Source organism: Falco peregrinus, chromosome 3, assembly GCF_023634155.1.
Source record: "Falco peregrinus isolate bFalPer1 chromosome 3, bFalPer1.pri, whole genome shotgun sequence".
Taxonomy (NCBI): Eukaryota; Metazoa; Chordata; class Aves; order Falconiformes; family Falconidae; genus Falco; species Falco peregrinus.
In genome coordinates, this window is record NC_073723.1 from 51402726 (window position 1) to 51413951 (window position 11226).

Consider the following 11226-nt stretch of genomic DNA (forward strand, 5'->3'; position numbering starts at 1 on the left):
TGTGAATCAGCATGTTCCATCTTCAAACACTTTATTACCAGCATGACACAAAGGCTCCCACCTCACAAGACCTCTTCTCCAAGAGCCTGTTACTCTCACACCCTCCTGGGAGCTGCCACCGCAGGGAGTGTTCTGAGCTGATCTCCCACCCCTCACTGACAGACGATGTCCTGCTGCCAGCTGAGGTTCTCAGCAGAAGTCTTCTGTCTTTGCAGAAGTGTTATATCTCTCTAGCCAAACACCAGAAGCTAACAGAGAGGAAGAACACAGGGTAAAAGAAATGCTTCACCTGCAAGCATCACCTCACACCTACCTCTTGGGTAAAGCTTCAGATCCTTAGAAAGGTCACTTGGAGAAGATCAGCATGAAGAGGAAGAAGCTGGCCGTCCCACCCACAGTTCCTTGAAATCTCACAGTACAGAAGTACAGTAGTAGCCATCAGGATGTCTGGTGGTATCACAATTTTATTTTAATCATCTACACTGAAAAGCATTGAAATGGTCTCTCTCATTTGTCCTACCTCATTGCACAATATAACTCTGGCTTCCAGGTCACCCTCCAGGCCTCTCTGGCCACGTCCATGGTCACAGGATGTCTGTTACCCTGGATATGTCACCTCAAGGCTTCCCAGCCACAGCATCAGCACACACCCCTCAGCAGTCCAGCTTACAGCATCCCAGGGATCCTCTCATTCTACCAGTTCCTTGTTCCCCATACCAGAGTTAGCAGCTGTTCTCATCGCTTTTGAGCTCTACTCATGGAAATCCAAGCCTAGGCACAGAGGCTGGAAAAACTGCCTTAATCCAGGGTAAAACTTTCTGCTCCACACATTAGACCTACTTGCGTGTTGAACAAGTGACTAGCTGGTTGGATGTGCCTGCATCATTCTGCAGTCTTAGTAGATTAACCAGTTGAGGCCATACCCAGCAAAAGGCATGCAGGAGATGCAGGCAGTTCTGTGCCCAAATAGGATAAAATCAAAACTTGGTTTCTAAATTGCTTGCAGAAAGGCTGCCCACATAATCCCACTCTTCCTTTCTCTAGCAGCGTCAGCATTAGGGGTTTTCTGTGTGTCTTGGGCCATTAAAGCCATCCAACCTTTGGCCTCATGCCTTATAACTCCACCCAAGGCATGTTGTAATTCCCTAGAAATGCACTGTTTGCCGTGTTTTATTGTTTAGCTACAGTTTGGCTTTATTTTATTGATACATGTATGTTTCTTGACTAGCTGCATGGGATTTTTTATGCTGCTGAAGGCAAGAGTGGGAGCAGAGATGCTCTGCAACCATTGCCACTACCAGAACTGCGGTACTCAGCACCTGTCCCTCTTCTGTTTGCTGGCCTTGCTCGTGTCCCCCCTAGAAGCATGGCCCTACCAATGAGCACAGTGCCAGCAGCAAACTCTACACTGTTCATATCTCAGAGTGGACAATGTCATCGTGTCACATTGTGCATCCCCAGACTCCCAATGATGAGTTAGTTATCCTTTACACCTTGGTAATTTCTTAAATCAACAGAAGTGAGCAAAGGAAGCAAATGAGCTTTTATTTGAAATATTATCATTTTGATGCAAGTAGTAAGGTATTTGTCTTCACAGATTTTTATTCCAAGAACTTACATCAGCAGGCACCAAAAAGAATGAATGAACAACACATCTAAGATGTTAATCAGGAAAAAAAAAAGAGGGAAAAAAGCAAGAAAAAAATCAAGTGATTTGGTCAGTCATTCCCAGGTCCAGGATGTTTACATGTCCTAGAAGTATAGAGTCTTAGGATGGAGGAAAAGCAAAGCAGCCTGATGCAGCTTCATTTCTCAAGGCTTGGCCCAGCTGAGCACACACAGAATCTGTGGTAGTACTAGACAGACTGACAAGGTAGAGCATCCAGTAGGAGGATAATTATTTCCACATCAAGAATCCTGAGGTCATTATTCATATAAATTCCCATGGAAGTTGAGCAAAAGTTTGAAGAATTCCCCCACAAATATGAAAGTATCGTAAGGGTATTTACAGTAAATTTCAAAATATAATCAAAGTTGGATGGTATGCTCTAGAATCACTCTCATTCTTACTAGCTATACTGATCTTGCCCCTCTCCTCTTTTTCCTCTAGTCTGACCAGTTGCAAGAAATATAAGTCTTACCTAGCTGAGAAATCCTTTCAAATAGGAAACTGCCTATTTGGAAGTGCATAAGAAAGGAGGAATAACAAGCACCCTCTGTAAACATCCCTTACCTCCTTTCATTTTGCCCTTTCAGAGAAGGGAATTTGCCATTTGGAGCCAGTAAAGTCTTTTTGTTGCCTGCTCCTGGGTCCCAGTTGATCAATATTTCCCAAAACACAACACTGCTGTTTGAGTTGCATGTTAGGCATCTAGAGTTCAACAATAACAGAATTCTTTCTGTTTTGGCAGAGCTTGTCTCAGTTTGGAAACTTTCAGACTTGAGTTTGATGTCACTTACAGCAGTCAATATGCCCATCCAAAAAAATAATGCTAAGTAAATAGAATTACTGCAACTTCTGCTAAGGCAACGGACATCGTTATACGTTTCCAAAACTTTTGCCAGTCCAGGGATAACAAACAAGCAATACAGATTTCATTATATATATATGCCTATATAGATGTATTATATATTTAGTTTAACTGATGGATACTGTTAGGGATTAAATTTGTGTAACTGTCAGATCACAAGCCCAGGGAAGGCCAATTGCCCTCATAATTTATGCCACAGCCTATAGAATCTATGATGAGATTAAGGAAGTAATAGTAATAAACTAGTTCTTTTGGCTAACAGAAATCCTCCTGAGTGTGAAATTGCCAAACTTGAACCAGAACACTTTTGTGAGTCTGCAAAAAGAGAGGCTGAAGCAATAACTGACAAGGTGTCTCTCCTACGTTAATAGTTAACTCAAAGGACTGCCCTGGGACATTGAAAATGCCCATGTTGCCAACTACTTATTGCACAGGAAGGAGGAGGAGACATGACCCTTCCTCTTCAAACCCCAGAAAGCATGGGAATGAGAAAAGAAAGCTAAGGTAACTGTTAATAAAATTCTGGATTATATGCATGACATTTGCATGACTATGCATCTCTGATCCCCTCACAAAGAAACATTACGTCTGTTTTTCACCTTGCATCTTCTTTGATCCCTAATAAAAATTAACACTGAAATACTCTGTCTTTAAACTAATGATTTGCACATGAAATGTCATTTGCTACAAATTGATTTTTAGACTTAGCTTGTAACCTCTAAAATTAAACATTACTAAACTTCACCTCATATCTTTACATGTCAAAAAAACTAAGGATGTTTGCCCATTCAATGATCACAGACAACTTTACATGCTGAAATGGCTCCATAAGTACTGTGGGGTCCTCACTAGACTGTTTTCCTAACAGCCTGATGTTTCTTGGTAGTTATGGTATGACACATCAATCACAACACTTTTTAAGTATAGCCAACTTAGAGAGTCTGTGAAACCCACAGCTGCAAGGGCTTGGAAAAGCAACTTGCAAAGTTACTTTGAAAAACTTAATTTTTGAGGGGAAAAGTTTCATTTAGACATTTTGATGCTTTTATCACCCTTTGAGCCTGCTTTATTTTTTAAAAATTGGATTGGCTTCCTATGAAATCAGTCAACAGTTAAGTAAATGAACATCTATTTACTTGGCCTGATACAAATAACAAGAAATTCCTCCTGTATTTAACAAAGTCAGGGATGGTTTCTGTGTAGTTGTCTGTCCCCTTCCTATTTGTCCCTGAAACATATTTATCTTTTTCACTAGCTATGAGCTAAAGTTTGGATAGACCTGCCTGCAACTATTTAAAGGTCTTTTCCATAAACAGTAACAGCTAACATGGAGTCTAGCATTGAATAACATAGTCGCAGCTGATTCTCCTCCCTAAATGAATTATTTTGCATTTATTAACATACAATTTCTAGTCATTAAGTGTTATGACCTTTTTCTATTGCCCTGCAAAGGACTTTCCTGCTCAAATAAGCCAACGTTGCCCTTCATCCTCTCATAAATACACCAACAGGCCCAGGTACACAGACTAATCTACTAAGACCCTAGTGGAAAAGTCTCTTTACTCTGCAAACAAATTTTTACCTCTCACATCCTTCTCAGAAGGGAACCTTCCCACTTAACTGAACACCATAATTTTATAAGAGGAATGGTGGTGGTGGTGGATGATGTTTCTTGGAAAGGCAGCACACAGCACCCACCAGTCCTACTTTAACTCCTTCAGAAATATCAGTAGAATATTGAAGCAGGGCTACAAAACCACAATGTCAGTTGTTCATGATACATATTCCTGTGCCTCTTCACCTCATCTTCATTACTTAGCTTCTAACAGCCTGCCTGACACAAAGCCAGACACTCTAGACTGGCAACACAAACAGCCACTTTCCATCACTCTGCTAGTAAGAGCTAGGACGTGTATCCCAGTTAGACATTTGGCAATTTCATATTTGCGTCATTTAAACTCCTGGGTAAGCAGCATCTGTCCTCAGAATTTCATAAGAACTATGTTATACTCAGCCTAATACTCAATTTGAATATATTTCCTTGCCTCACCTCCTACATAAAAAATGTAGCAGCTGTAAGCTCCTGCATATGGAATGTCAGTACCATGCCATCACTCTCCTTCCATATACTGATTCCACAGATACACCAGTAGACTATATAGAGTTCAACTTCTAATGTGTTTTGAAATAGATCTGATTTACTTTTATGTCTTTTGTAATTTTCTTCAAAATATTTTTGGCATACCTTACTATGGTTTGACATGCATTTTGTGAAATTTTGTTCTGTTTTGTATGTTCCTTATTTGGAATGGCTTCCACATATTCAATTACGTCCCTTTATTTATTCTTTTTTAGACTGTTTAGAAACTGATTTTCGGAAAGCAAATGCACACTACCTACCAAAAAGACCCTAAAGCCACCCCTTATAGTTCACGGCACTTCAGGAAATTTAACATTTTGGCTGTTTAAATTTCCTTTCAGAGGGGTTTCCTCACTTTTATCTAACACCTCTGTGGCTCTTTCATTCCCACGAGAATATTGTGCTTCAGTACACAGTGATCACTGTTGCACTGACTCTTTGACAGTTACATTTAGGGCCACGTCTGGCACAGTAACTCTGGCCTAAATCACAAGCTGTTTCTTCTCTTGTTTGTTCTTTGACCATTTACTCTAAAATTTCATTCATGGTGTCAAAAAAAAAAAAAAAAGAGTCTTTGTCTCGTACGCCCATATGATGCTTACACTGTTTATACAGAAACAAAGTTTTTCATTATTATTGTGATTTTTTTTACTCTCTCTTAGCATATCATGTTCATTGTTAGTTGCCCAACCAAGAGATCAACATTGTAACGACATTCTAATATTCTTTGTAATTGAAATCCACAAGCACACTGTGATACCATTAATTTATTTAGCTTGTTTGAACCTGAATTTTAATGTATCATGCCACTTCTTCATCAGCAAAGGTACTCTGTTATTACAGTATGTTTTCTACTCTAATATTATAGCTGCTTTCATTCGTTCTACCTATTGGCATACTTATCTTAATATCATTTCTGAGCTTCTAAATATGCCCAACATAAACAGGATGCTTCCAGAGGGCTGAATAAATTTAGGGCACCTCTTAGTGTCTGATGAGGGCCCGTGTGCCAGCTCTGTCTACATTCCACAGAGTGGAAGAAGCCAGGTCTAGTCCTGCAGCCATCACAGTGGCACCATCTAGAATGATGCCGAGTCCTTCCCATCTGGAAGTGAAGACAATTTCACAAGCAAAATACCATACTAGCATCACTGCCATTATTCAGGAGATCCATTATCCCTGCTTCCTGAACTGACAGTGCAAGAAGAGAAAGGATGAAGTCTTTGGTTTCTACACAGCAAGGCATGCCTGCAAATCTTAGGTCAGGACCTGGACAGTTTAAAGAAAAGAGAGGGAGAGAGCTCTCCTCTCCTACCCTACAATCTAAGCAAAGTTGCTCAACACAACAAATTAGCATATTTCATTTTTTAACAATTAGAATTTATTAACGTGGCTGTTTTTTTCTGAAGAGAGCCTACCTTTCCAGTTAAGAATTAAACAGGGTAAAACCCCAGAGTTTAAAAATTTATCATTCTTGTCAAGATACAACCCATTTTTAATAAGGCTTATATGACAAAAAATCCAAGAGGTATTGGTAACTTACAAAGGAGCAACAAGTCCCTTTTTCCTTACTGCTTTTCTGTGGTACAATCCAGAAATTCAACAGAAACCACCATCTCCATTTGGACCAGTCCCCTGATCACACAGGCTATAACTTCTGGTTGATTTACAGTGTATATCTTTAAGAAAGATACCTTGTTTTAAAGACTTCCTTATGGACAGTCTACTATATACCTTAGCAATTTTCTAATAAATATTTGCCCTTGCTTAACTTATTTTTCAATTTATTCCCAGGTTAAATCTGATTAGCTTTAAATGTCCAGTCTTTAGATTTTGTAAACCCTCTTTGTCAAAGAACCCTGAACTATCACCAACTTTTGCTCAGATACATATTTAAAAACATAGAGATCAGCCATCTTTAGTCTTTTTATTTTTTCTGCACAGACTGAGTTATGATGCTTTTCTGCTGTTGCATTGAGGAAAAGAAGTGAGAAGCTAAAAGGAACCAGAGCAGAATCAAAGTGAGAGTGAAGATGAATGGTGATGATGCCAGTGTTTCTTTTCTTTTGCCTCCCCGAGGCAACTACTGTCCCAGCCTCCCAATGCTGTGAGATGTGGAACACAACCAAACCCTCCAGCCACTTCAGTAAGTCCTCCAGGTATCAAAGTCAAAAACATCATGGGTGTATAAACTTCATTAGTGATGATTCAAACTACCACACAATAGAAGTGTTTTGCATAGCTCAGCAAGATTATTCAAAGATGCAAATCCAAATCAAAGATATGGACATCTTTGTTTTACTGTTAACTGTTTGGTTATTAATAATTGCTTATATGATTCCACAAGTAAATGTAGCCTTTAAACAAAACCAAAAACCAAAAATCAGGATAAGACCTGTTCTTTACAATGAAATATAATTTTAGCAAGACACCTGCAAAACAGACATGCTTCTGCATTCAAGGAAACTAGTAAGGAACCTGGCAACTTAACAGAGCAGATTCTGGTTATAAAAACAAACACAGGATCTCATTTCCCCTGATTCTACAGCACGTGCATTATGCGTACATGTGAACAGGACATGTCCACTCCATAGTCCATCACTTGAATAAAGAAGGCATATTTCATCTACTGAAATGTGACTCGTGCCAATCAATAGTAGACACAAATACACTCCTATGGCTCCTTCCTTGGGCTCAGAAAGGAGGGTACTGACTTTGCAGTCTTCCTTTACTGTTTTGACTGACCATCATGCAAGTAGCTTGTTGAAACTTCAGTAATAAAGCAAATACAAAGAGCAGTTCTGGAGGGTCTGACTGGTGCTAAAGATTCTGGCTTACAATTTCAGATTGTAATCAGACAAACAAGCATGGTGATTTCAGCTGCACCTCTCTAACAGACATCATACACTCAACATGGCATAACCCAGAGCTGACTCCAGGAGACCACCTGTTGAAGTCACTAAGGCTTTTCTCCCAAGTAAGGACTAACGAGGAAATGGAACATTGACCCAAGGTGCAAAAGAAGAAGATGAACTTAAACTAAGGAGGAACTAATGCCTAGAAAATCTGTGGATTTGGGGAAAAAAAAAGAGCAAGTGGTAGAATGTGTTTGGAAGTATAAGCAAAATGACAGAAATGTATCACAATAAATGAAATAAGTTTAAGCATGTTCCTAGCAGCGAAACAGAAAGTATGCATCCTTTTCTATCAGTCATGCTACAGCAACCAACAAATGAAAGCAGATAAAATGTCATATAAGATCTGTATTGATTTATTTCTTTGATTTGTTATTTTTTTAGAAAACAGCCATTCACAAATAAACCCAAATCAAGTCTGCTATTGCTCTTCATCAGCAGGAGGGAGGACTGTAAGATTGGGAGCTTTTCAGATGTTATTTCCCTACAATGCTGGTGGTCTTAGGCTCCTGGCCTTTTTAAACTCTTTGCGCAAGCCAGACCAGCATAACAGAGACTGGGAAGAATTAACACCACTACAATAGTAAGAGTCCAGAGCATTAGCAACACCTAAAGAAATGGATCATATTTCCAAGTTACATTGAAATATAAAAATATTTCATGGCAACATGTAGAATCAGTTCAAACAAAAATCATCAGTCACCATAAAGCATATTGTTGTTTTCAAAAACTATAGACTGGATAAAAAAATAACATGTAAGAACGTGAAATTTAGCTAAGCAAAAAAACATAACCAGGATTCTGACAACCCTATAATTTACAGAGCACAGAGATACTACATTTGCCTGTTAATTATCTGCTCATGAAAGCTTAATTCTGCTTGACTTCAGCATATGCAAATCCCACCACCAACAATGGAGAGCTGTGAGCAAATATTGAGAGAACAGACAGTACTGTAAATAAAATGTTGATATAAATGTTCAGCTTTCTAATAATATTCCCCCTCAAAATACAAAGTTTTATGAAATTCTTTAATTGCCTGTATTCAGTCTTGGATATAGGGCAGATTTTAAGGACTATAAAAATATAAAATAAGGAAATTAAATTCTTGAGCATAAGCCACGTGTGCCAAGGTTGTAAGAACGATATGAAAGATAACCATTGTAGCAGTGCTTTACAATATCACCATAACTTCAGGGCTGTCATTTGCTTTCTAAGTATACACTTCTTACAGTACATGTAAGCTGTGCTGAAGCAGCATTGCTTATCTTGTTATGTGCACTGTGTGACTCTAAAACTGTCATTTTATCCTGGTTAAAATGCAACATAAGAAAAATTTATTTTCACACTCAGCACCCCTAGACCTAAAATGATGTGCACTGAAGTACAGACGTGCCTTATTACTTCTACATGCACTGACATCTTAGAACAAAGATGAAAGAATATTGAAATTATATCTCAAATTCCTGGCATCTTAAACTGTAACTTCCTTCTCTGCATTGTACGGGTTTATGTTTTAGGCAGACAGGATTCTGGCTTTTCTATTTCAATTCATGCAAACTGCATATTTTCACAAGATTTATGTTAAGGTCTTAGACAAAGATTTGATAAAAAATCAGTGATCTCATTTTATTAATTACTCACAAGTACTTAATGAAATTTCACTTAGGTGATTACTGATAGAAACCAATAATCTGACGTTTCTCTCATTTTAGCAGTAGTTCAAAATCAAACACCAGCTCATCAATAATAACCAAAATTTACCTCATGGCCATGTTTTCAAAGCTTATTCAGAGGACATTTCATATGGCTCAAACAGATATGTTTGGCTTTCCCGCCTTGTTCAGACTGCATCAGTAATTGATCCAGATTTGGGATTAGACCACTCAGAAATGTACCAGCAAGCCTTCTCAGAATTTTTCTGCTATCCTTATCCTATGTAAACATCCTACTCATGATCTATTATCACTAAAAGTTAGACAACACTGAATTATTTTCTGCCCAACATGCAAAAATATATGACAGACTAATGGTTAATACACTCTTAAGTCCTCTCTAAATTTATGCCCATTTTAAACACAGATTTCCATATTCAAACTGCTGATCACTTCTGGTGTCTGTGGAAAGTTTCAGTCCATCCAGTGTATGGAGAGTCCAGACAACCAACATACAATAGAAAATAGTGAACTCCACTGTGGAAGGTGGGAAAATAAAAATGGTGTAATGCCATATCGTGTTGCTATCAGCCAAAAACCATTGCCAAATCTCAACCTGTGTAAGCTACTGGCTCCAAATAAGGTCATTTCTTCCACAGAGAGGTTAAGCAGCAAATGCAGAAAGTTGATACAGAAATCCTCCAGTCTTACATCATCAGTGCCAGAGAAATGGCTTTGCAACTGTCATGTCAGGAACACAAATGAATGATATATGTGCAGTCACTAGATGTGAGACTAACCACAAAAGCGTCAGCGTAGTATGACAGATTCAGTGGAAAGCTTTATTTTCATCCTTTTCCTCAAAAGATTTGGGGTCTTTGGAAGTTTCTTGGGTTTGGTTTTATTTTTCCTTTTAAACACAAAGAAAAACATTCATCTCCTAGAACTGCCTTTTCCTCTGTCAAGAAGAAACCACTGAATTCAGACAACTTCAAATATGCTATTCTAGTGATCACCTGCATCTAAGGAGGTATTACAATCTGCTAATTTACATAGATATACATAACATTACTCTTACCGTGTTTTCCCATCACTTTGCCTTCCCCACTGACCAGTCCAATCATTTCTTGGTCAGATGGCTAATACTAGACTCCAGTCCCACAGGGGACTGGACTGCCTTTGAGCTTTTCATTCAGTCAGTGTTTACAGCACAGAAAATGCACTAGAAATAATAATAAAGAGTTCATTGAAATCATCTTCTATACTCCTAAACCGCCTCAAGGGGGGAAATAGTACAAATACTGAAATCCAGCATCAGACAAATGACATGCTTTCTTGTTCACATGCAAAGGTCCGCTAGCTCTCTAAAGAAAATGGATCTGACAGAGCAGAACCACCACACACATGCCAGTCTGCCAAAGTCCTTGCAGAAGACAGGAAAGCAAGAAGCTCCCTGTTCTGCTTTCCATAGTCTGACTTTCTCCTCCCTAGTCTTCTTGATATCTGGGGCTCTTTCTGGATTACAGTTGGTGAGGCACAGCAGATCCCCCTGAGCTTCCCTGCTCTCTGCAGCTGGGTAGCAGCCTGGTGACTTTGGTGTGCTCTTCGAGACCTCACCCGGGGACCGAGGTCTCCTGGGCAGCTCACTCCTGCCAGTTCTCCAGACAGGCTGCTAAGGCCAGGGCAGACCACACAGGCTGCTGCAAGCACTGCCACAGCAAACATCGCCACTCTTGCAACACACTAGATTCCCATGCCTGGGGAGTTGCTGGTGTAAATAGTCGCTTTTCATCCTTAGTCCCTATACCTCAGCAAAACATTTATACATAGAGAAGTACACACGTACACACTTACACATATTGCTATGCTGCAAAGCAATGTTACAGACTTGTTCAGAGATTTACTTAGAAGTAGGTTGAAGTTTTAAGCATTTTATTTTTTTCTGGAGATATTAAAATGCAGAAACAGAAAACACAGAGAAAACA